We start from the raw sequence: 26,687 nt of genomic DNA on the forward strand, positions 1-26,687 counted from the left end.
CCTCTGGACTCTGTGTTTTTCCTGTCTTGCCCAGTATGTGGCGCTTGTCTACCTGCGGGCCCCACCAGCAAAAAGAGATGCAGTGCCTTTAATTTTAGCAGAGTCTGCCTGCTGAGGGCGTGGTTGAGATAGAGGAGAGGTTTTAAGATGGCTTTATTTGCTTCAGTTTTCCAGTCCTTGGGGTCTGTATTCCTTGAAGGAGGGATTCCACCTGAACCCCACCCCTTTCCTGGGAAAGGCACAGCCTCCAGGGAATTAACTCCTTTCACCTGACCAACCTCTTTGTCTCTCAGATGAGCTTAATTTCCGGGCTTGCCTGGGGCAGTTGGAACCTGAGGAGCCTTGCAGTTGTATCTAGGGAGCAGTTAAGCAGTAGAAACAAAGCAAAAAAAAAAAAAAAATCCTTTTTGGAGCAGGACCCCCATTCCCTGGTTTGCCAAACAAGAGCTTAAGTTGGTCTGTTACTATATATATCTCCAGGTCCTATGTGCCCCCTCTTTTATTTAGGGTCCAGACCTTTTCGAGTATTTTGTGCTATCCGGTCCAAAAAATGTCTGTTTTTTTCCCCCGGTCACCCCTGCCACCTCTGCGCCTTGGCAAAAGTAGTAATTTTTGCTTTTTTTCGAAGTTTATCTGGGGGCCTATTTTTAGTAGTCAGAATCTGTTAATTCCACAATTAGAGCTTGGTTGAACTCAGCCCCTTGCTGCTAGTCAAGTCTCTTTCCTTTCCCCTCTGGGAACCAGCCTGTGGTGAAGGGGCACCGGCCTCTCTGGTTTAGGGGACTCACAGTTCTGGGTGCGATCGTAGCTGATCAGGCTTGTCCAGACTGGTGCACGCTGTGTGTCCGGTCACTTTATGTGACCTCAGCAGTTGTTCTGTAATGTTCCTGGTCATTTACTAGCTGCTCCAGAGGATGAACTAAATTCTACACCTCACTAAAATGCCATCTTGGAACGTCACTCTTCTGCCTTCTTTTTATAACAAATTTTCGGAGATGATGTAATTCTGCTTTGTAAAATTGTTGCTTATTGTGCCAGTTTGAAATTGTTTTGTACCTCAAAAAAGCCATGTTCTTTAATCCTGATTCAATATTGTAGGGTGATTACTGATTGCATATGTAGAATGGAATGATTTCTAAATGTTGTGTTAGTTAATTTTTTTTTAATTAATAAAAAAAATATTGTAGGGTGAGATCTCTTGATTAGGTTGTTTCAGTGGAGATGTGACACCCAGTTTTGGGTGTGACCTTTTGATTAGGTTATTTCTATGGAGATATGGCACACTTAATTGTGGATGTAACCTTTGATTAGATGGAGATGTGACTCCTTTCATTCAAGGTGGGTCATAATTAGTTTACTAGAGTCCTTAAAAGGGGGAAACATTTTGGGGAAAGTTCAGAGCTGACATTGAAAGGGACGTTTGGAGATGCAGAAAGACAATGACCCCCAGGGAGTCTGAGTCCAGAAGCTAAAGGACCAGAAGATGTGAGCCACGTGCCTTCCCAGCTGCCAGAGATGTTCTGGACCCATTGACCTTTTTTGAGTCAAGGTATCTTTCCTTGGATGCCTTAGTTTGAACATTTTTAAGGTCTTAGAACTGTAAAATTGTACCTTAATAAATCCCCTTTGTAAAAACCTTTTCATTTCTAGTATAAGCATTCTAGCAGCCTTTAGTAAACTAAAACACTTATGAACATTATGCTTGTTCCTTGTCCTATAAAATTGATAATTTGGTTCTTTCCCCTTTATAATATCTTGTTCTAGTAGTCTGCCACAGATTTGGGGTTCTACATTTAAAAAGATGTGTTATAAATTCATTCTAAGAATGTAGTTAATATTTGCTGCCTAGAAAGTCTTTTTTTTCCTCTTCAGGTTGTTAGTTAAATTGTTCGCTTTTTTATTGTTGCATTCCTGTACCAACTCATCACTTGGTGTACTGTTCATACTTCACCTTCTACAGCCTTTCCTCATGTGGGTTGCCCAAGGAGCCAATGAGGCTTAAGCTACAGGGACCCGCACTGGGACCCTTGTGAGGGTCCCTCAGAATTATATAAAACATTTTTCTTAGTAAGGGTCCCCCATGTTGTATGAATATAAGATCCCAAACTTGCCGTTTCTAAAATAAGTATTATCTGTTGATGTTAAAGGAGAGGAAAAACAAAGGTAAATGTAGTTAGCTTTGTGTTTTAGATAAAAAAAGATATAAATATAGTATTGAATGGGTTCCTGTGTGATGTCACATTTATCATTATAACCATCAGCAGTGCACCAGATATTTTGACTGTATTTAGCTTCAAATTAAATTAAGCCTATCTAGTGGCCTCCAGAGTCCATCTGTGCTGCTGCTGAAGGTAGCACTGGAGATGGCTGCCTTTTATGTCCGTTACCACTTTTGGTTACTCTTTCCCTCTTGCCATATTTAGGCTTTGAAATTACTAATGCAAAAGGCAAATTTTGAATTAAATTGAAATTTGTTTTCTGTAAATCTGTAGTACTAAATGAAGAAGCTTGCGTTTTCTTTTCCTTCCGGTATGTTATCAGACAAAGGCATTGGATTCTTTTTGCCCAGTGTGCTCAGTGACCAATTCCTGAGACACTGAGATTTCAAAAAAGAGTTTATTGCTAGACACGAAGCGGGAGATCACATGGCCTATTGGCCCTAAGATCTGTCTCCCCGAAGTACTATGCAGTACTTCTGATAGTTTTATAGTGTCAAAAGATGGGCATGTTTTAGGATAATGTGCACAATAGCCCCAAATCATATTATTGGGGGTGATCCAGTGATTGAGCATATGCAGATTGATTACATGCTTAGTCATAGAATATTTGTAAGAAAATGGCAGCCTTAATATGATGATGGGCTGATTTTTATTATCATAATGAGGTATAGGTGACTTATAAGTTGAAGTCTAAGCTATTGCACATGTCAGGTGGGCCCATTTTGGTTAGATCCAGCTTCGGTTCTCAAGATAGTTTAGGAATTGAAGTGGGTTAGTTCTGGGCTGACCAAAGGCCCTTTACTAATAAATATTAGGAGCTGTCTTTAGTGATCACAAGACTCAAGTTGAAAAATTGGATAAAATGGGTACAAGTGATACTCAAGTCACAAGGTTTTTACAATTGGAAGGACACAAGACAAAGGTTGTATGATCATTATTAGAGATCAAGGCAGTTGGATTATAGTCTAAATGATTTCAGATATTTCCCTCTTTCTACTCCAATATACCAGAAAGCAAAAAGGATATCTATCTGTTAATTCAATAATCATAATCACCCCTCAAATACTAATTTGTTGGTTACAAGTAGGTAGTCAGTTTTTATTTTTTGCTTACCTATAAACAATTTAGATACGTATGACTAGTCAGGGATTTACTGAGGCCCGAAGCCTAGAGAGAGGGAAACTATTGTATGAAAATGGCAGTTCAACACATAGAAGCTTTTTCTATATCTCCTACTAATCATGGAAAAAACAGTTAACATTGATTTTGCCATATAAACACATCAAGACCTGCAAATCCTAGTATTTTTATTTATGCTCAGACAGACAAGTATTAAAACCACTCAAATCTTTATAAGTATTTAAATAAATGCACCTTTACTTTCTTTGATTCCTACGATAAACAGAGAATGCGTGGATTATTTCCCCATGAGTGAACATAAAACATACATCTGCTGTGTTGTGAAGATCATTAAGATGGCAGACCTTGCAGATCAGTTTCCTCCCACACATGCTCTCTCTCTCACCTAGAAAATCGTTTAGACATCTCTGAAATTAGACCTGTAAAGTGTGTGTTAAGGCCAGCAGAAATATCATGAAAATTTATTATAATGTTGCTTTTTAATGTTCTAAATGTCCTCTGTTTAAATTAAATTCCTTTGTATTAACCTTTTTCATATGCTATCTTATACCAGACTGTAGAATTGCCTGATTTGACTTTTTAATGTAACTGTAATGAATCTTCAGGGAAGCCAAATGATTGAACATGGGTCCTCTCCAACTCCATTGTAAAATATTCAGTCGGCATTGTCGACGTTGCTGATTAAAAAAGAGGTGGGGGAGAAAAATGAGAAAAAAAAAGAAAACCCTAAAGTATATTAAGGCTTAAAACCAAACATATTCTCTCAGGGATTTCAAACTTTACTGACATCAGGATGTGCAACAATATCTTGATTAAATATGTTCAAGAATACCTTAATAAAAACATCAAGTTATTGGAGATAAAGACGCATTGGATAGCCAGAATTAGGGCATGTGATTACTTCAGTTTTAAAACATCTATTCTGAAAAATCACTTGGAAAAAAATAGACCATTTGTACCAGCAGACAAATTACTCCGTGTGTTATGCTTGAGTACCCAGCAGAGTAAAATATTTACTAACCAATAAGACAGCATCTATGTAGGCCAGAGCCCAAATGTTTGATGGTGGTCTTTCAAATATGTGTTCCTTATAAACATGTGGTCCTATTTAACAACCGGGAAGTCAAGAGATAGGCTTTTCCATGGTATGTTGTAATTCATTTGTCCTAGGTATTTATAATTGTACAATATATTGTGTTTGGCTTATCAGTGTGTAAGAAATTGCACATCAGAGTTTAATAGTTAAGGATTTATTAGTTAGAACTGAATGTTATAATGAGCCAGATGCTGCAGCATTGAAATAGCCATTGTCATTAGCATTTTTAAATGGAAGAGGATTGAATTTAAATTTGCAGTGCCTTGACTTTGATGAGTTAACAGTTTAAGATCTTTTAAAATCCAGCAAGTAAAAGGTAAATTTCCTTTATTTCACTGAGAGACAACAGCACCCACACTGAAATATTAGATAGGGAAGTGAAGTAAAACCTTCTGACTTTTTAAAATACAGAATTCTGTTTTTGAAAATTTAAAATCCTCTTAAAATGCTTGCAAAAAGAAATGATTTAAAAAATGTGTGGAATGTGAAGATTTAATTTTACTTTTGATTGTAAAAGATAGAAATCACTAAACTGGAAGAGGCAGTGGTGAATGGGAATGGGATTGTGTATTTTGATTGTTTTCTTTTATCACAGGGAAACATTTTAAATAATAGCTTGAATGGTTAGATGAAGCATCCAAAGGATACTCCCAGGAGAGGAAGATTATACTGGAGAGGGATCTCTCTATGAATCATTTACGTTAACCTTTTACTGAAGCACAGCTTACATTTTTAATGAAGGATGATTGCATTTCATAAATAAACCTTTACGAATTAAAATAATATTGATCCTTCCTCATTTAGACCTATTAAATTAAAATGCTATACATCTCTTTCTAATAGCTCAGGACAGATTATTATATTTTAACAATATATGCACATTTTAATGATTTCCAGTCAAAAGTTTCTTTAAATAGGACTTTGAGTAAAATATTTTTAGAATTTACAACTGTCTGTGGAAACAATCTTCAAAAGTTACAAGATGGTTTAAAGTTTGACACTTTTATGTTATTTTCAACATAAATTGTTTCTGGTTAGTTTTATTTATTTCTTTTGATCATCTTATTTTCCTACAAAGGAAATAGGCTTATTACATTGAAACTTAATGTAGCATAGGAAATGGGATTGGCTAGGTATCAAGAAACCTGGGTCCGTTTAAAATTTTATGACTGGGACAATCCATGTTATCTGTCAGTATGGTAGTGTTCTTACTTTTAAAATATATCCTTCTGTAAAATAAAATGTGTTATTTTCAAAATTTCTGAATTAACACTTTCCAGTTCTTTCTCATTTTAATAGTACCTTCTCTAAACCTGAATTTCTCTTGTAGGGATCATGGGAAACATAACTTTAGTGCTGTCTGTAGCTCATAGGATTAGATGATGATACTGATAGTGTTCCTTTCCTTTCCTTTTTTTTTTTTTTAATGAAAAGGTTCTTAAGCTAAGATTTAGTACAATAATATAAAACTAGTTGCAAAGGAAATGCTTTTCTTAGGTAGAAGGATTGGAAGTACTCAGCCTCATGACTGAATTTTTTTTTGAAAGGCAGCGCAATGTGTAGTAGATAAGAGCATATACTCAGAAGGCAGAATATTGTCTTCATTATCATAGGTTATTTTATTTGGAAATAAAATAACTACACTATTTTTTATAAGTTTTTCTTTTTTAATATTACATCTGATTAGGCTGAGTTCTCATGATTGTTCTTTAAAGTGCTGGGATGTTAATTTTTGATGCAGTGCTTTGAGAGACCTGCTGCTGGGCAAAACTCCCAGTACAGGGAGTGTGACTTCCATAGATACTGGGTAAGATAATTATTTGTTTTTGTTTTTTACTTTTTCATGGTGTCTGAGGAGAGGATACTATATACTATAAGAAATCAAAGAATATAATTCTAGTTGAACCCATAGTAGTTTATTAAACAGTCTCCTTCACCCCCAATATATCTGTCTGATGATCTTTTTTTGTCTGGAGAAGTATTCCAGAAGAGTTTGCATAATTAGGAAATGGAAAAAGTTTGGTTTGGGGATCCTCCCATCTTCTTTTATATGATCTTTGTACTTCCTCCCCTTGCACAAAAACCAACCCTTTTGGTGCCTGTAGCTTGTTGCCTCATAGTTGTGCTACCCCTCAGGTGCTTTAGCAGTTCTTTACTACTGACTTCTGCTTCTAACGACTGAAGACTTTTGACACTCAGTGTTCCTGCTCTTGAGTGTTCATGCTTTCAGTCATCTGATCGAACCATTTTACATTAAGGTGTTTTACCCATAATTTTTCCAGAAATTGTTTGCATTTGTTTGTTTATTTATTTATTTTTATTTTTGCGTGCTGTGTGGCGCGGTCACAGTTCATTATTTTTCCATGTGAATATCCTGTTACTGCAGCACCATTTGTTGAATCTTTGTTTTTCTTTTGCCTGCTTGTTTGTTTTTCAGAAAATGCATGGACTGGGAATCGAACCCAGGTCTCCCACATGACAGGCGAGAATTCTACCACTGACCTACCCTTGCACCCCTGCTTGCGTTTTTAAAAAAGGCACATGTAAATCATAAGTGGCCTTTATTGCATGCCACCTATGCAATAAATGTGCCAGGCACTGTCCCAAACTTCTTTACATTATGTTAAGGAAATTTATCTTTGCAAAACACTATGAAGTAGATACTATTATCTCTCCATTTTACCAATGAGAGAATCAAAGCAGAGATAGTAATTGAAACAGAGTTACACCTAGAGCAGGGAGTCAGATCCTGGTAGTCAGTGTTCAAAGCCCAAGTGCTGAATCACTATGTGGAACTACGTCTCTGTTGATGTATGGATTCCCACTTGGTAGGGTTCCAGATAGTCCTGATTGGAAGTTGGCAAGGCAGGTGTAGACATTTTTGCCTTCAGGCCGACCAGCCTTGCCTCAAGATCAGCTTTCTCACAATTTGCCTGCTTTTCCTGGTTTCTTTCTTGCCTGTTCTTTTAAATGTGTGGTTAAGAGTATTGGTTCTGCAGATAGGGGTGGGTTTAAATCCTGACTTTGTGTAATTTTGAGCAAGATACTTAATTTCTCCAAGTCATAGTTAACCTATCTTTAAAATGAGGATAACACTAATAAATACCTACTCCTTAATACCTATGTAGAAAAGAGCAAATGAGGTAAAAAAAGTACTTGGCTCAATTCCTGGCATGTAATTGTTTTCCCAGTGGCTCCACTGGCAGGGTGGACAGAGATGGGGCTGGTAAGGATTTCTGAACAGGGACTGCTTGGATAAATGTTTTCTAGTGTTAATGAGATATTGTCCTGATGGGCAACAGAGAAACACCTGTTTCAGGAAGTGTGCCTCAGACATGTTAAATACTTTGAAACAGCTTGTATTGGAGACAGTCGAGGTTAATAATTGCTTTTGAAATGAAATGTTCAGTGATATAGTAGTTTGAAGCTGTAAAAGACAGACTGTGACTGAAAATCTCATTAACTTGAAAGTTTTCCATAGCTGATAAATAGTAGAGATTAATTTCAGAGCGAATTTTAAGAAGGCAGATGGATTTTGCATATAGAAATATGTATTTATTTAAAATCATAGAAGGTGGTTCAGAATATGAAAGAAAAATTATTTTTATGTGATGATAGCACCAGTTTTTCTGGTTTCAAGTCAAATATTTAAAGTCTTTGCCAGAAATCTTAAAATTGCAATATAACGTTTGAGTGGGAAAGCACCTATTTAGCTAAAGCAATTTTGTAAACTATGTCTATTGTAAGAGTCAAGTGCTTGAATATTATTTTTTCTAATTAATTAATTGTAAAAAAGGGAATCTATAAAAAAGGCAAGATTTAACTTCTTAGGTTGTGTTAAAATCAGAGCTAATATTTGTGACACCATTTTGTTTCATTTACTAGGTGGTATTTAAAAACCTGATCAGTTGAGATCTTAAAATCCTAATTGTTCAGAATTCTCAAATATACAGTAAGATTGTTCTTTGACAGTGAATATCTCTATTTTCCCTGCTAATGTAACTATTGATTTAAAAAGTTTTTAAATTGTATAATATAACAGATATAGAAAGAAAAAAAAGAAAGAAAAAAGCAATAGTTTTCAAAGCTCTCTTTAACAAGTAGTTACAGGACAGATCCCAGAGTTTGTCATGGGCTGCCATACCATCATCTCAGATTTTTTCTTCTAGCTGCTCCAGAACACTGGAGGCTAGAAGGAATAAATACTTTTTATCATCACAAGTGACTTTTTTTGTGTGAAAAATGGCATATATACAAAAAAGCAATAAGTTTCAAAGCACAGTGCAACACTTAGCTGTAGAACAAATTTCAGCATTTGGTATGGGTTCCACAATTTTATGTTTTTACTTCTAGCTGCTCTAAGATACTGTAGGCTAAAAGAAATATAATGATTTAGCAGTCATACTCATTTGTTAAACCTTCCCTTCTCTGTATAACTCATGATCAATTTTGATCTTTCTCCCACTGTTTAAGGGTATTTGGGCTATGTCCATTCTAACTTTTTCATGTTGGAAGGGGCTGTCAGTAGTATGGGGTAGAGAAATGGAACTAGCTAATGTTCTGAAGAGACTGGCCCCTCTAGGTTTCAGGACTTATCTGGTCTAGGGACCCATCTGGAAGTTGTAGGTTTCTGGAAAATTACCCTAGTGCATGGAATCTTTGTAGAATCTTATATATTGCCCTAGGTTTTCTTTAGGATTGACTGGAATGGTTTTGGTTGGGGTTTGGCAAGTTATGATAGGTAAGCAATGTCTATCTAAAACAAGCATAAGAGCAATCTCCATATTAGCCTCCCAACTCTATTTGAAATCTCTTTGCTACTGATTCCTTATTTGTTACACTTCTTTCCCCCTTTTTGGTCAGGATAGCATTGTTGATCCCGTGGTGCCAGGGCCAGACTCATCCCTGGGAGTCATGTCCCTATGCCAACTTTCACCCCTGGATGTCATACCTCGTGTAGGGAGGAGGACAGTAATTTCACTTTCATAGTTGGGTTTAGAGAGAGTGAGGCCACAACTGAGCAGTAGAGGAGGTCCTTTAGACGTCACTCTCAGGCATGCCTATAGGTAGGCTAAGCTTCTCCGCTACTTACATAAGCTTCATAAGAGCAAGCCTCAAGATCAAGGGCTTGGCCTGCTGATTTGGGTGTCACTAATATTTGACACATTATAAGGGGTTTCCCTGGTGGTAAAGTTTAATAGTTCCATTACTCCCAAAAAAATTAAAATAAAAATAAAAAAGTATCCCCTATCCCTTATCCCCTTCTACTCTTTATTTATTTTTTGTCTTTATTTTTTTACTCATCTGTCCATACACTGGATAAAGGTTGTGCCAACTGCAAAGTTTTCACAATCACCTGGACACACTGTAAAAGCTCTGTAGTTAAACAATCATCTTCAAGATTCAAGACTGTTGGATTACAATTCAACAGTTTCAGGTATTTCATTCTACTATTCTAAAACACTAAAACTAAAGAGGGATATCTATATAATGCATAAGAATAACCTCCAGAATGACTTCTTGACTCTGTTTGAAATCTCTCAGCCACTGAAACTTGATTTTTTAAATTTCTCTTTCACCTTGTGGTCAAGAAGTCTTACCTACCTGATGCCAGCTATGTTGAGGCTCATACCTTGGAGTCATGTCTCATGTTGCCAGGGAGATTGACATTGCTGGGAATCACGTCCCATTTAGGAGTTGGCTTAGAGAGAGGCCACATCTGAGCAACAAAAGAAGTTCTCTGGAGTTGACTTTTAGGCATAATTATAAGTAGAATTAGCTTTTCCTTTGCAGGAATAAGTTTCATAAGGGCATGCCCCAAGATTGAGGCTTGGCCTATTAAATTGGTTGTCCCTAATGCTTGAGAGAATATTGAGAATTCCTTAGGTGGGAAAGTTTAATATTTCTATATTTTCCCTGGTACTTCAAAGGGTCTTTGCAAATGCTTTTTTTATTCTCTGCCCAAATTACTTTGGGATGTATTGGGGCATCATACTAACCTGTACAAACCAACAAGATTTCATTCCCTATTCAAGGTTCCATGTAATCATATTGTCCAAATAAACTGGCTGTACAAGTTAAATTCAATAGTGTGCTACAGAAAATACAGATTTTGTACCAATTAAACATCTCTTCCTTTGTTCTCATGCAGAATTGAAGTTTTAAAACACAGTCAAGATCATCCTTTACTCTTCAGTCTGATTTACCTTAGTCCTAAAGAGATCTGTTTTATTCATGTCTCTAAAAGTCTCACCTTCTTTTCAGCTATTTAAACAGTTGCTGTATGGGGTAATACTGACTTTCATAGTTGCAGAACTCTAGCTGTGAGTCTCAGGTGATGCACAGATTCCTGAAGTTCCAGGATCTCAGAATTTGGAAATGACCATTGCAACTTTTTAGATGTGGTTGCTGTAAGAGTTTACAGTCTAGGAACCTTTACAATACACCTTCTGCTGTTATTCTGTGTTCCCAGATACAGTTCTTAAAGTTTGCAGATTATAATTAGTCCGTATTAGTGAGATATTATAATGTTTGTCTTTTTGTTTTTGGGTTATTTTACTCAACACACTATCCTCAAGGTCTGTTCACCTAGTTGCATGTCTCATAACTACATTCCTTCTTGCAGCAGCTCAATATTCCATTGTATCTATACAGCATAGTTTGCCCTTTTATTAATCAGTTGATGTACCCTTAGGCCACCTCCATCCATTACAAATTGTGAATACTTCCACTGTAAATACCATTATGCAAACGTATATTCCTGTCTCTTCAGCCTTTTTTTTTTAAGCTTTTTTTGTGTATAATTTAGCGCGCGTGCACATACACACACACACACACATATACACACAAAGCAAAGGAAGAAAAAAGCAATAGTTTTCATAGCACTCTTCAATGAGTAGTTATAGGACAGGTCTCAGAGTTTGTCATGGGCTACCATACCATCCTCTCAGATTTTCCCGTCTAGCTGCTCCAAATATACGAGGCTGGAAGGCATAAATGTCTTTTTATCATCACAATTGGCTTTTTTCCCCCCTTTTTTTGTGAAAAATAACGTGTACAAAAAAAGCAATAAATTTCAAAGTATAGCACCACAATTAGTTGTAGAACAGATTTCAGAGTTTGGCATGAGTTACAAGTCCATGATTTTAGGTTTTTACTTCTAGCTGCCCTAAGATACTGGAGACTAAAGAAGATGTCTATTTGATGATTCAAAAGTCATATTCATTTGTTAAATCCTGTCTTTTATGTATAACTCCACTAACACTTTTGATCTTTCTGTCCTCTCTTTAGGGATGTTTGGCTATGGCCGTTCTAAGTTTTTCATATTGGAATGGGCTGTCAGTAATATAGGGTAGGGAGATGGAGTTAGGTGATGTTCTGGAGAGGCTGGGCCTTCTAGGTTTCAGGACTTATCTGGTCCAGGGACTGATCTGGAGGTTGTAGGTTTCTAGAAATTTACTCTAGTGCATGGAACCCTTGTTGAATCTTGTATTTTGCCCTGGGTGTTCTTGAGGATTGGCGGGAATGGTCCTGGTTGGGGTTTGGCAGGTTATAGTAGGTAGCAGTTGTCTAACTGAAGCTTGCGTAAGAGCTACCTCCAGCATAGCCTCTCGACTCTATTTGAAGTCTCTCTGCTATTGATACTTCTTTCCCCTTTTGGTCAAGACGGAATTGTTGATACCATGGTGTCAGGGCCGGTCTCGTCCCTGGGATTCATCTCCCGCACCACGAAGGAGACTTTTACCCCCGACTGTCATGTCCCACATAGGGGGCAGGGCAATTGCTCTAGTTTGCTAGCTGCTGGAATGCAAAACACCAGAGACGGATTGGCTTTCAATAAAAGGGGATTTATTTAGTTAATGTATAGTTCTTCAGAGGAAAGGCAACTAACTTTCAACTGAGGTTCTTTCTTACATGAGAAGGCATAGGGTGATCTCTGCTGGCCCTCTCTCCAGGCCTCTGGGTTCCAACAGCTTTTCCCAGGGTGATTCCTTTCTGCATCTCCAAAGGCCTGGGCTGAGCTAGGAGTGCTGAGATGAGATATGCTGAGCTGCTTGGGCTGTGCTACGTTGAGCGCTCTCATTTAAGCACCAGCCAATTAAATCAAACATCATTCATTGCAGCAGGCACACCTCCTAGCCAACTGCAGATGTAATCAGCAACAGATCAGCTTCATATACTATTGGTTCATGTCTACAGTAACAGAACTAGACACCTTCACTTAGCCAAGTTGACACTTGAATCTAACTACCACAGCAGTGATTTCACTTTCATAGTTGGGCTTAGAGAGAATGAGACCACATCTGAGCAACAATAGAGGTCTTCCAGAAGTAACTCTTACAACCTGGGTATTTAATCCTGACATAATTTGCTAATGTTTGACCCGTTGGACATGTTCCTTCTCCAAAAATTAGGTAATCCTTCATGGGGCTGTTGATGTTAATCATTATTATTATTACTATCAATATCTTTTATGCCTATAATGTGCCAGATATAGTGACCTCTTCTAGTTTGCTAACTGCCAGAATACAAAATACCAGAAGTGGAATGGCTTTAAAAGAGAAATTTAGGGCAGGCTACAATGGCTCAGCAGACAGAGTTCTTGCCTGTCATGCCAGAGACCTGGGTTCAATTACTGGTGCTTGCCCATGTTAAAAGAAAAAAGTGGGGGGGGGGTCATTTAATAAGCAATTCCACCTTCAATGGGTGGAGACATACCTCCATGGAAATCATGTAATCAAAAATTACCACCCATAATTGAGTGGGTCACAATGATTCCACCTACCCCAAGTCTCCTGGGGCCCTCCCTCTCTGGTATGATGACAGCACTCCATATGGGAGCCCCCTCCATGATGCTGGTGACGGGCCCTTCTCCTCCTGGGAATATGCCAGTGGGACCTGCTCCTGGAATGAGGCCACCCATGGGAGGCCACAAGCCAGTGATGCTTGGACCCCCAATGATGAGACCTTCTGCCCTCCTGTGATGGTGCCCACTCAGGCAGGAAGGACCTGACCAGACAGATAAGGATAGGGAGCCTTTTTGAATCAGTTGTATATTACCTGTTTCATCAGAATTACTATTATCATCAGAAAGTATGGTGCTGTGACTTTGGGTATTTTCTAACAGCATGACAAGGAAGACTTGTTCCCCCTTTCTTGATATCAAAGAGAGCAATAGTTTTAGAGGGGAGTAGTGGGACAAAAAAAAGAAGGTAGTTTTCATTTGTATTATGAAATGTGAAAATAAACTTGTCAACTCTTATAGTTAAAAAAAAGAATAACTGGACATGCTGAGGTATCAGTATTAGTAAGTACTGTATCAGTAGATGGGGGAAATGAAAGTAATTAAAATGACCTGGGATGAAGTGTCAAGAATGGTCGTATATATCTCAAAAGATTATTGGGCATTGTGGCGGTTGGCTCAGTGGCAGAATTCTTGCCTGCCATGCTGGAGACCTGGGTTTGAGTCCTAGTGCCTGCCATGTAAAAAAAAAAAAAAAAAATAGTATTCATTGACCTACTTTAGTGGAGTGGGATAAATTGCCTCAACAGAGCTGTCAATGTCAAAGAAAAGTCAGTTTGTTCTTATATATGATTTCTGTTGTTTTGTTTTCTTGGGTCAAGGGGATTTTAATGTTTTCCATTCTAGGTTATGGGTATTTTTCTCCATTAAGCTGCAATTTGCGCACAACCAGATATTTAATGTCTTTTGAGACCATTCATATATTTTATTTCTTTTGTCTTTTACCACAAAATTCAGTATAACTGTGCACACTATGTCTCATTATTTCTTAACTGACTCAGTAATACATCTACCTTTGTTTCTTATTTTACTTTATTTTTGCTTCACCAAAATCTGAAGATGACCTGATTAAAAAAAAAAACTGAATTACTTAGATCAGTTCTGTATTTCTTCTGTTTTAATGGCCAAATGACAGACGCAGTTCTTTAATTTTCTCCATCAAGAGTTAACGTGATTCAGAATTTGCCCATCAGTCACATTGCTATGTCAGAATTTTTAGGTAGTGAGAGAGTTTCAAGAACACAACTGCAATGTCTTACTGTAGTAACTGTGAAGGATTATACTAGCCAAAGGATTATATCTAGAGAAGATTCTTTACAAGCAAATGTAAAACCAAAATCTATCTGTAGTTCATTTGGACCTCCTAAAGTTCGAAAGGTGTGCTCATATATGTGTTAATTCCTTTTAAGTAATTTACATTTTCCACAGCAGGATTTTCTCTGTTGCTACAGTAGGACATAGAATTCTTTGCTTTTGCTAAAATGCATTTGAACGGTTACTCGAGTGCAGCCTTAGTGATATTTGGGTGCAGTTTGTGTAGCACTTAAATTCTGTGAAGGCTTTCAGGCTTAAGTTGAATTAGATATTAACTCTTAAATATATGTCCACTCCCACTTGTAAAGCTTTTCATTTCACAACCTCAATTTTAAGATCAATTTCTAGGATTCTGTTTTCATTCATTCAGCCAATTTTTATTGAGTACCTCCTGTATTCCACTCAAGCCAGAACATCCCTTTATTCATGGAGCTTACATAGTGGGATAAAACAGAAAATAAATAAATAAAGACTTGTAGATTGTGGTAAATGCTTTGGATTACAATACAACAGGAAAGGAGGAAAGGGAATTCCAGGATTTAGCTGAGGAAGTGGGAACTGAGTGGTTGGGGAAGTAGGCATTTGACAAAGTGAGGGAGTCATGGATATGTCTGAGGAAGAACCATTCTTGGTAGAGAGAATAGCCCCGAGGCTTATTTTGAGTTTCATTTTATTGCTTGGTTTTCCTTGATTAGAATATAGGTATATGTATGAAGGAACTTTATGGAAAATGAAATACACAACAGATAAAATAAAAACAGTAAAAGGATTTCTGAGGAAAAAAAACACATGAACATATTAGGTACTTTAATTTTTTTCTTGACTTTTGACTAGTATTAAAAATATTTGCATGTGGCGTGTATACATGTGTATCCCTGTGTGAAAGTTTTACCATGGCAGCCCAAGTACTTACATTGCAGGATGTTCTTAGAGAGGTGGTAGTTAGTAATTCTAGCTCGGCAGTCAGCCTGTGTTCATTAAGCTTCTGGTTATTAGCTCAGTACTCTGCTGGGTGTTACGGAGGACAGAAAATATTAGGTATTATCTGATCAGATTGGCCAGATTATTGTTAGTAAATTAAACCAGCATATTTGAATGGAGCAGTATTGGATTAGCAGTCAGAAGATATGTAAGTTTTAGTTCTAGTTCTATTTTGTGATCTTGAGAGGCATATAAAATTATTGGTTAAAAACGTGCCCACTATTGCCCATTTTCCAGGGCTTTAATCCAGGCTCCACCACTTATTAACTCTGTCACCTTGCGTTTTATTCCAAAGCTGGTATTTTCTATTCTTTTCCCTGTTATCCCAAAAGATTTAGCATACTATTTAATTTCTCATACCTTTTGACCTTGAGAACCCAGGAAATAAAAGCCTAGAATTATTTTATTAAATTATTTAGAGGAGTATGTGGTTTATAGAATAGGGCCTTAGACCTTTTGGAAGGAAACTCTATAATGCTGTTTGTCATGAGTATTCCCTCTACCTCCACCCCCTTTTATATATTTGAGTGAATATGCATTGATAAAAGATTATTTAAATGTCCACTACCTCCACCCCCTTTTATGTATTTGAGTGAATATGCGTTGATAAAAGATTATTTAAATGTCCGTTGTAAAAAGCCACCGGGATATTCAGTGTTGTATTAATAATGAGATGCTTAGGAGCCTCTTTATGCACTAAAATCCAGTGATTTCTGTGAATGTGTCATAGCGCTGTGATGTCCATATGCTTGTGTACTGTTAGTCTTGTATTAAGAACTTCTTACTCTTAGTAGAGGTCATAAAGTATTTCTGATCCAATTTGGAAATAAGTTTTATTTGATGCTGTATACAAAAAAGAACATATATGTATTATGTATGTTTTCTTTAGATGATTGATGCTTTATTTTCAGTTATGTAAAGAACTCATTATGTAAAGAACTGCTGTACATTTTAAAATCTTTTTTTGAAAAAATTGTCTGAATATATTTACACACATTTAAGTTATATAATACGTTCATTAGCAAGTTATGTCTTGAGGAACCGGCATTATGGCAAAAGGGAAAGATAAATGAAACAAAATAAAGTTTCAGTGGCTAAGAGATTTCAAACAGACTCTGGAGGTTATTCTTATACATTATATAGCAGTCCCTTTTAGTTTATGGTGTTTAGGGATGGCTTAGAGAAAAGTATCTGAAACTGTTGAAGTGTTTTCCAGTAGCTTTGATTCTTGAAGATGATTGTGTAACTATATAGCTTTTATAGTGTGACCATGTGATTGTAAAAACCTTGTGGCTGATGTTCTCTTTATCTAGGGTATGGTTAGATGAGTAAAAACATAAGGACAAAAAGTAAATAAATAATAGGGGTGCAGGATAAGAAGTAAAAAAAAAATTGGGAAAATTGCAATACCTAGTGGTCAATGAGGGGGAGGGCTAAGGAGTATGGGATGTATGGGGTTTTTCTTTTTTCTTTTTATTTCTTTTTCTGAAGTGATGCAAATGTTCTGATAATGATCATGGTGATGAATGCACAGCTATGTGATGATATTGTGAGCCATTGATTTTATGCTTTGGATGGACTGGTGTGTAAATATATCTCAATTGAAAAAAAAAAAAAGATTCTCCCAAAGCGGCAGAGTAACTTTACATACCAATTCAGCTATCCAGGTTTTGCTCCATATAGCTGTGAACAAATTCCTGGTGACTAAGGGAGAGATTTCCCTTTCTGCTTTTTTATGTGTCAGAAAGGGTCTAGTTTTGATTTCAGATGGGTTCATAGTGCTTGAGAAGACTGTTTGCATTGCATAATCATTCTGGAAATATGGTTAGTTAAACAAGTTACTGAAAATGAATATGATGTATTGATTTTTCTGCTGAGGGAAGTACGGTGTTCTTTGGAATGTTCTGTTGTAATATTTGATTTTCATTATTGGGTGTAAATAATCTGAATCCTTTGATTATTGGGTGTGAGTAATCTGAATCCTTTGATATACATGCTCCATTAAGATGACACTGTTCACCTTGAAAACTAACAATCTTTTTGCTTATCTTTAGTGCAATATAATAATACAAATTCATATTACCAACTGGTTAAATTAGTTTTTTTCTTCAAGGAATAACATTTTGTATTTTACTTTGTCTTAGTTGTTAATCATGGAACGAAGACATTTTCTCATCCTTAGAATGCATCTGTACTCATCAACATGTCAAATATAATGTTAAAGCCACAATCTTTGCTTTTTTATGCTGTTAACGTCATAAAGTCTTTCCCCCCTTCATTCATCATTCATTAGTTTAATTGTTATTTACCGAATATTTACTTGGTTCGAGACACCTTGTTAAGTGTTTAAAATTCAGTGATGAAAAATGTATTTTTCTTGCCCTCATAGAGGTAAAAAATATGGGAGATACAGACAACAGGAAATTATAGAAATATGTGATATGTTATAACTGTGGAAGAAGAGGGTTTTATTGGGAGCCCATAATGGGGATATCTGACTTGGAGTTAGATACATTTAAGGTGAGAGAAGAATGATGAAGAGTCAACTGCAAAGTGAGCGTGGCAGTGTGGAAAGGAAGGGAGGGCATTCTGGGCACAGGAAACCTGTATGTGCAGTGGCAAAACAGAACAACAAAAAGCAAGCAAGCAAATAAAGAAATAGCATGGAAAAGGACATACGATAAATTCCAGATGTCTGGATTATAAATTGAGGAGGGTCTATGCAAGGAACTTTCAAAGCTGTTAAGAATTTTGGATTATATCCTAAGGACACTTGAGAAATCCCTGAAAATTTTATTTATTTTTCAGTGTTTCTGTGGGGTGTGGAACCCTGGAACCTTAGAGCTTCTTATTCACCATCTCACTGGCATCCTTTTTTCAAAAAACATTTCTTTTTTATTGTGGTAAAATATGCATAACATAAATTTTACCATTTTATCTGTTTTTGTGTTTACAATTCATTTGGATTAAGTACGTTCTCGGTGTTGCATAATCATCACCACTGACTGTTTCCAGAATGTTTTCATCATCCTAAATAGAAATTTCATATCCTTTAGGCAATAACCTCATTCTCTCCACTCAGTTCTAGATAACCACTGTTCTACCTACTGACCCAGTGAATTTTCTTTAGGTGTAGATGACTCATTGAAGTGCACTCGTGGAATATATGTCCTTTTGTGCCTGGTTTATTTCATTCAACTTCCAGGTTCCATCATGTTGATGCTTGTATCAGAACTTCATTGTATAGCTGAATAATATTCCATGGTATTTCCATGGTATGAGTATGCCATATTTTGTTTATCCATTTATCTGTTGATGTACATTTGCGTTGCATCTACCTTTTGGCTGGAGTGAATAATTCTGCTTTTAATATTGGCGTAAATTATTTGTTAAAGTCCCTGCTTTCAAATCTTTATATATCTAGAAGTGGAATTACTTGGTCATATGGTAATTCTGTATTTAAAGTTTTGAGGATCTACCATATTGATTCTCACAGCTGCACCTTGTTATATTCCCACCAGCAGTGCTTGAGAATTTTCTTTGTTTCATAACCTCACTAGCACTTGTTATATTCTGTTTATTTGAAATAGCCATCTTGGTGTGAAATGACATCTCATTATGGTTTTGACGTACATTTCGTAATGATTAAGAATGTCGGGCATGTTTTCATGATACAAATGTTGACCATTTGTATAACTTCTTTGGAGAAATGCCTATTCTTATCCTTTGCCCATTTGAGTATCTTTTTGTTGTTGAGTTGTAGGAATTCTCTATGTATTATGGACATTAAACCCTTATCAGATACGGACTTCCAAATATTTCCTCCTATTCCATAGGCTGACTTTTCACTTTCTTAATAATATCATTTGATGTACAAAAGTTTTAAATTTTGATTAAGTCCAAATTTTATTTTTTCTTTTCTTGCTCATTCTTCGGGTTTCATATTTAAGAATCCATTGCCAAATATAAAGTGTTGACGATTTACCCATTTTCTTCCAAGAGTTTTATGGTTTTAATGCTTATACTTAGGTCATTGATCATTTTGAATTAATTTTTGTATATGGTGAGATATATGGGTCCAGTTTCATTCTTTTGCATGTGGATATAGTTATCCCAATGCTATTTGTAAGAGACGTGACTGAAGGGTTTTAAGCAGTGGATTGCTGGGATTTGATTTGCTGTTAGAAAGATCACTGTGTTTGCAGTTGAATCAGAAAAGAATGTGACAATACTTGTAAGAGATGCTGTGGGCTTGGGCTGGGGCAGTCATAGGGATGGAGAGAAGTGGATGGATTCATGAAATACTAAGGAGGTTAAAATTACAGGATTTGTGTTTGAATCATCAGAGATACTTCTAGATAATGGGTAACTGGTAGGTGATGGTGCTTATAACAGTTATCAATAATTTATTGCCTATCCGCTCCAAATTTTTACCCTTCTCTGCCTGCTATGTGAAAATGTTATAGACCCTTTAAATACTTCTCTTCTTCTAGCTTTCCCAGTAGAGGGCACTCTAGAGACATTGTAGGTCAAAAGAGCTTTACCTGCTAATTCCAGTATACTTCCTGGGAGGGAGGCCCTTGAAGCATGTGCCACTTACACAGCTCTCATAGGCCTGTAGCTTCTCCTGAACCCCCCCCTCCCCAGCATTTTCTAGCAGAGTGCCTCCATAACACACCTCCCACAAAGAGCTTTTCTGACACACTAGAGGGTAAATTTCCATCAAGTTCTGTTGGGCGATCCCTTTCCAGCATGAGTTGGGGGCCAGCCTAAGGACCCAGCTTTTCCATGGGTCACCAAGCAGAGGAAGGATTGAGGAAATGCCTGAGTTTCCTTGTGTCATCCATGGATGTGGTGGAGTGGGGAGGAGGAGGAAGGAGCCTTATTGGCAGGTGAAGGAGAAAATCCTCTGGTCAGCCTTACTTTGTGCTGGTCTGGGAAGGAGTGAAGTGGTCTCTGGGCCAGACTGCTCCATTTTGGAGGAAGGAGTTCACAACCACTGCCACTCTGAGGGCTGGAGTTTAGGAACTGGAGTATGAGGGATGGGGCTCTCTGTGATCACTGCTTAAAAACCTTATGGTTGGCCTCTTATCACAATTTGTAGCTTCGGAGTCCATCTGAAGAGGTATTCTGTACCTCCCCTTAACCAGCTGTGGATGGGTCCCTGGAGTGGGGCTGGTTTGGGAAGACCCCTGTATCAGGGTCAGGAAGGGTTAGACCATCTGCTATCTTTTTGTCCAGAGGGATAGGTGGGGAGCTCAAGAGTGAGTAAGCCCTGCATTACTTCTTCCCCTTTTCTCACCTGTGTCAGGGCTAGCATAACTGTGGCTAGTGGTGTCTGTACTCTGCCAGCCTCAGGGCCCCGGTTGAAGTGGAGGTGGTTGGATGAGAGACCCCAGCTTCAATTCCAGTCCACCAGGGAGGATTTAATTTGGAGATGAAGCTTAAAGCTCCTTTTCTGTTCTTATTCTAAATAAATACTTTTGAATAATATTGGAATTATTTTAAAAGAGGGTTCTAAAACTGAATAAGGTTCAGGCCCCATAGATCCTGACTCTGCCCCTCCTGCGTTGAAGGAGCTCATGTCAGACGCCCAAGTACCAGGGAGCCTGGACCACGGCCCACGCTCTTGTGGAAAGAGGGATAAGGTTGTGAAGCCCCAACTACCAAGGGAATTTGAGCTAGGGGGTGAGGATAGGGACCTGGCAAAATCGAAGGGGCCAGGAGTAGCAGGGGCTACCCTCACAAAACCCAGGTCCTCAGTCTGGATTTCAGCCCTCAAAGATTGGGAAACTCTTCCTTGGGTTATATGTCTCAGCCCTAGGGGTGGTGATGAAAATATCTTATATAACATCATATTTGCTATTATTTATTATATTGTATTGAGTACTTTGATGGGTGATAGGGACAGAAGGATAACTAGGACTGTAGGCTTCACTCAAAGGAGAGAGGGAGAAGAAAAAGACTCATTATATAATTCAGTGAGGGCTAGGTTTCACAGAAAGACATGAGGAAAAGTTTTCCAGAGATTTTGCCTCAAGGATCCTGATCAGGAGTCTTAGGGAAGGTAATGACTGAGCTGGATCTTGGAGGGTGGGTTTTTTTTTTGTTTTTGTTTTTTTAAACATAACAACATACAAACACGAACATTCTTACCATGTGATCATTCCATTCTTGGTATATAATCAATAGCTCACAATATCATCATATAGTTGTATATTCATCACCATAATCATTTCTTAGAACATTTGCATCAATTCAGGAAAAGAAATTTTAAAAAAAAGTAAGAAAAAAACTAATACATATCATACCCATTACCCACCCCTCTTATTGACTGCTAGTATTTCCATCTACCCAATATATTTTAGCCTTTGTTTCCCCTATTTTTTTCTATACCCCTTACCACTCCCTTTCATTGATCACTAGCATTTCAATCTACTAAATTTACTTTAACATCTCTTTCCCCATTATTTATTTTTAATCTATATGTTTTACTCATCTGTCCATGCCCTAGATAAAAGGAGCATCAGACACAAGGTTTTCACAATCACATAGTCACATTGTGAAATCTATGTCAGATCTTCAAGAAACATGTTTACTGGAACACAGCTCTACAGTTTCAGGCACTCTACAGTTTCTCACCACGTAGTCATGGCTCACCCCTTGAGTAGCGATGGGGCGATAACAGAGGTATGGATAAATTGGACAAACACTTGGAATAGATGCCCACTCCTTATCTCTGTGTTCTCATTTCTAGATTTATTGCTTTAATGGCTTAAAAAAATATCTGCAGAACTGTTGCTAGTTAACAGCAATCTAAAACTATTTAAAACTTTATTTAGTGCTATCATTTTTCTTAAGTTTTCATTGAAATTGAGCTTTGCATGTGGTAGGTTGAGTGAGTTACTGTCATTAGTGCTACTTTGTTTCACCCTCAGGACTGCTGTGTTCCTTGGATGTTGATAAATCTCAGAACTAGTTCAAGTTTACGTGAGTTGTCTTCAACTTGCAATTCTTTTTGAAGAGTTCAACAACCTTAGAAATGAAAATTCTTCAAAATGATGTTACTGTTCTTCCAACCCATATATTTTGGGATTTAGGAAATAAAAGTGTAATTAACTTTTGATTTCTTGGAAGAAAAAATGCAGTGCTTCAGTTGTAAATCTCCCTGCTTTCTTTCCTGTTACTGGAATGCTCTTTCCTCTTTCTTTTTTTCTGGTTGGCAAACTCCTACACTTCTTTGAATCCCTAGCTCAATTGTCAATTTTCTGTGAAGTCTTTTCCTTTTTTGGGGGGAGGGGGAGGAGATCAAACCCTGGTCTTACCATCAGCATTCTACCACTTGAACCACTTTTCCTTTGGTTTTTCCAAAGCACTGTCCTAAAATAAGCCTGCTGTGATGCTGATAGGCTTTCACTAAGACCCTCAGGTTGCAGAAAAAGAAAACAATCATTCATTTACATTTTTTATCTTAATATATTTAGTCTGGTTGAGGATGGCCCTTGGCTGGATTGGCACTATAATCCAGAAAGTCTCCTAAGGCTCTACTTTTGAATCTTTAGAGGAATGATGAATTTATTCTCTCAAGGAGGATTAGAGGAGTAATCATTGATCAGCCCCTGCTGCCCCCCTGCGAAAGTAGAGTGAAAACAGCCTTTATCGGCTGGGACTTCTTAGAATTATACAGGAAGGAAACTAAGAAGAAAGATATCAAACTGTTATCCCCTACAGGCTTTGTTTTAGTTTTTTCCCCTTCTTCTATTAGATGTAACGGTACCTATAGGAAACTCTTTGTTTTTGGTGAAGACCAAGTGTTTATGTAAAAGTGCTACGAGACCTAAGAAAATAAGACATTTGGGGCAATTTTACTTGAATATACCTTGGGTAAAATGGCAAAAGGTGTGATTCTGTGAATAAATATAAATGTTGAACAACTGAATCCTTTTGATAATTGTCTCTTCTGTTTGTTTGGGTTACAAACCAAGGACAAGAGCCATGTCCAGATTATTATATTTTTGGAATTTTTTTTTTTTTTTTTACTGTTTTGAAGGTTGTTTAAATATTTCATATTAGGAATTTTTTAAAAAGGTGAGAGAAAAACAGTATGTTCACTTAAGAACAAAGTATGAATTTGGTAGTTCACTGAAGAACAAAGTATAAATTTGGTAGTTCACTTAAGAACAAAGTATAAATTTGGTAGTTTACATTCAGGAATATACAAAGAATTATACATTTTACTATATTTGTTTTTATACTATATTTACTACATTATCTATGATCATATAGCTATCCATCTCTGTATTTCTATCCATCCCTCTATTTCTGTATAAAGATTTTCTTTGCAGCATTTTATATTATGGCAAAAGATTGCAAATAGCTTAGCGGACTGGTTAAGTAAATGTGGTATGCCACACAGTGAAATTATGTGCAATTAAAAACAATGAGGCACTTTGTACACATTGACATGGAACAATTTTGAAGATAAATTATGTAAAACAAAGCGGAGTATGGAAGAATAAAGTATACTACTTTTTAGATAAGAAGAAAGTTATTTATTCATGTATACTGTATATACATAAAATACCTCCAGATAGCTTAATTAAGAAGTTGATAAAGGTATTGTGGACTGGCAACCCCCTATATATCACAAATTTTAATAACTACTGAGTGCTTATATTAATTACTGAAAATTCTAAGTGTCACTGAAACTTTCAGGATGCAGGATATCAAAATTAAGGGTTAAAGAGCACGAATTACAGCTAGACAGCTAACATTTGAATTCCTGTTCTGGTGTTTACATGCAGTATGAATTTTACTATTATTTAAGGATAATAATAATACTTACAGAGCTATGAGGCAGGTTAAGTTAAGATAGTCCATGTGAAGTGCCTAAAATAAGCCCAGTGCCTGGCATACAGTGCTTGACACTCAATAAATATTAGGTATTATCAAGAAACATGTAGTTTTGTGCTTTTATTTTTTCAGTAATTAAAAATTGAAGTATTTTCTATGGGCATTTATATGGGAATCATATGTAGAAGGATAATCAGAGAATGCTGTATAAAGACAGGACCTTTGAAAAACTTTGGAAGGATGAGTGAGAAATAAATAAAGGAAGTTCATACCAACTGGACAAATTCCCTCTTATAAGGCCCAAAAATATGAGACATTGTGGGCAGTTTTGAAAACTGATAGTTCATTGTGGCTAGAACCAATCTAACTTATAAGAGTAGGAATGACAGATGATGATAATAGTTAACATTGATTGAGCACTTAGGTAAGGCCCTGTTCTAGTGTTCATGTTTTGATTTGCTAAATCCTTACAGTAACCATGATATTGATACTGTTTTCATCTTCATTCTACAGATGAGGAGCCTAAAGCTTTGAGGTTAACTAATTTATCCCAGAAATCATACAGGGTAAACCCAGGTTCTTATGCACCCGTTATGCTGCCTGATGTGAGACTAGTAGGTAGGAATAGGGCAGACCTTGAACAATTGTGCCTGGATTTGTTTCCATAATTTATGGACACCATGATGAAAGTCTTGCTCCCTCTTTTCTTTCCTTCTCCTTCCACTCCATAGCTTTTATGTCCTAATAGAATTGTCAGTGAACTGTGATACTTTGAGAATAGTGATCTTGTTTTTTAGTGAATATGGAAATATTTTTAGGGCGTCTCTATTAGAATAAAGGCAGGCGTCAACAACACGACCCTATTTTTTGCTTGTTTTATATTAAGCACGTATAATTTTTTATTGATGTATAACAAATTACCCCAAAACTTAGTGGTTTAAAACATTTAGCATTTATTATCTCAGGTAGGTTTTTTGGAACTTGGGAGCACCTTGGTTTGGTGGTTCTGGTTTGGTGTCTCTTCTGAAGACTTGAATGGAGCTGAAGGATCCAGTTCCAAGATGGCCAAGTCATGTGGCCATCTGTGCTGGCTGTTGGCTGGAGGCCTTGGTTCCTTGCCACATGGTCTTACTTCTCCATAAGACTGTTTGAATGGCAACTGGCTTTTTGGGAAAGGTTTCCAAGAAGGTGCAAGGTTGGAGCTTTACTATCTTTTGTGACCTAGCCTTGCAAGTCACACATTGTGATTTCTATAATATCTTATTGTGACAGAACCATACAAAAGTTTAAATACCATGAGGTGGCGATCATTGGGGGCCATCTTGGATATTGGCTGTCACAGCTCCCATAACATTTAAAACTGGAAGAAGCCCTGGCCCAGTAGTTCTCTAAACGTATGGAACGTGAACCAGCATCGTCACTTGGTAACTTCTTAAAAATGCAAATTATTGGCCATAATGGGTCAAAACTATGGGGGTGGCATCCAACAAGCTCTCTCAAGCATGCTTTCTCTGACTCACTCTTTCTTGACTTTGTTTTACAACAGTTTTATATTTAAAGAAAAATTAAACAGACATTATAGTGTATATATAGTCCCACCCTCCATGGTTGTCCCTATTGGCATCTTGCTTTAGTGTGGTACATTTGTTACTATTAATGAACTAAGATTGGTATGTTATTATTAACTAAAGTTTTTGGTATACATTAAGGTTCACTCTTTGTATAGTACTGTGGATTTTATCAAATGTGTAAAAGTCATTATCTATCATTATAATATCACACAGAATAGTTTCGCTGCCCGAAAAATCCTCTCCCTAAAAATCCTCTGTGCTTCACCCATTCATTTCTCTCCCTCTCCTCCCCTAATCTTTGGCATCCTGTTTCTATAGTTTTGTCTTTTCCATAATGACATGTTGTTAGAATTATATAGTATGTAACCTTTTCAGACTGGCTTCTTTCACTTAGCAATGATAGGCATTTTAAGGGGGTTCTTCCTTTTTTTTTCTTGGTAGCTTATTGCTTTTAATCACTGATTGACATTTCATTGTATTGGTGTACCAGTTTATCCATTCAGCCATTAAAGGACATTTTGGTTGCTTCTGTTTATTGGTGATTATGAATAAAGCTGCTATGAAAATTTGTGTGCAGGTTTATATGTCCATAGATTAAAAATTTTTTCATTGTGAAATATATATGCAAAAAAGCAATGATTTCTAAATACATTGTAACAAGTACTTATTGAACAGATTTTGAAGTTTGATATGGGTTGCAGTTCTACAAT

At 36.9% G+C, this 26,687-nt stretch overlaps 1 protein-coding gene across 7 annotated transcripts in view; it reads left to right on the top strand.

Annotated features, from left to right (window-relative positions):
• RERE (arginine-glutamic acid dipeptide repeats) overlaps positions 1–26,687 on the top strand; it is a 636,739-nt gene that overhangs the window by 89,497 nt on the left and 520,555 nt on the right. For 6 of the 7 annotated variants that reach the window (XM_077151419.1, XM_077151416.1, XM_077151414.1 and 3 more), the window contains exon 1: positions 1–25,830. This exon is cut by the window's left edge. The exons of the other annotated variant lie outside the window; for it this stretch is intronic. The gene's annotated coding sequence lies outside the window, so the exon portion shown is untranslated. The remainder of the gene's footprint in view (positions 25,831–26,687) is intronic. 7 annotated transcript variants of the gene reach the window in all.

Source organism: Tamandua tetradactyla, chromosome 2 (genome assembly GCF_023851605.1).
Source record: "Tamandua tetradactyla isolate mTamTet1 chromosome 2, mTamTet1.pri, whole genome shotgun sequence".
Taxonomy (NCBI): Eukaryota; Metazoa; Chordata; class Mammalia; order Pilosa; family Myrmecophagidae; genus Tamandua; species Tamandua tetradactyla.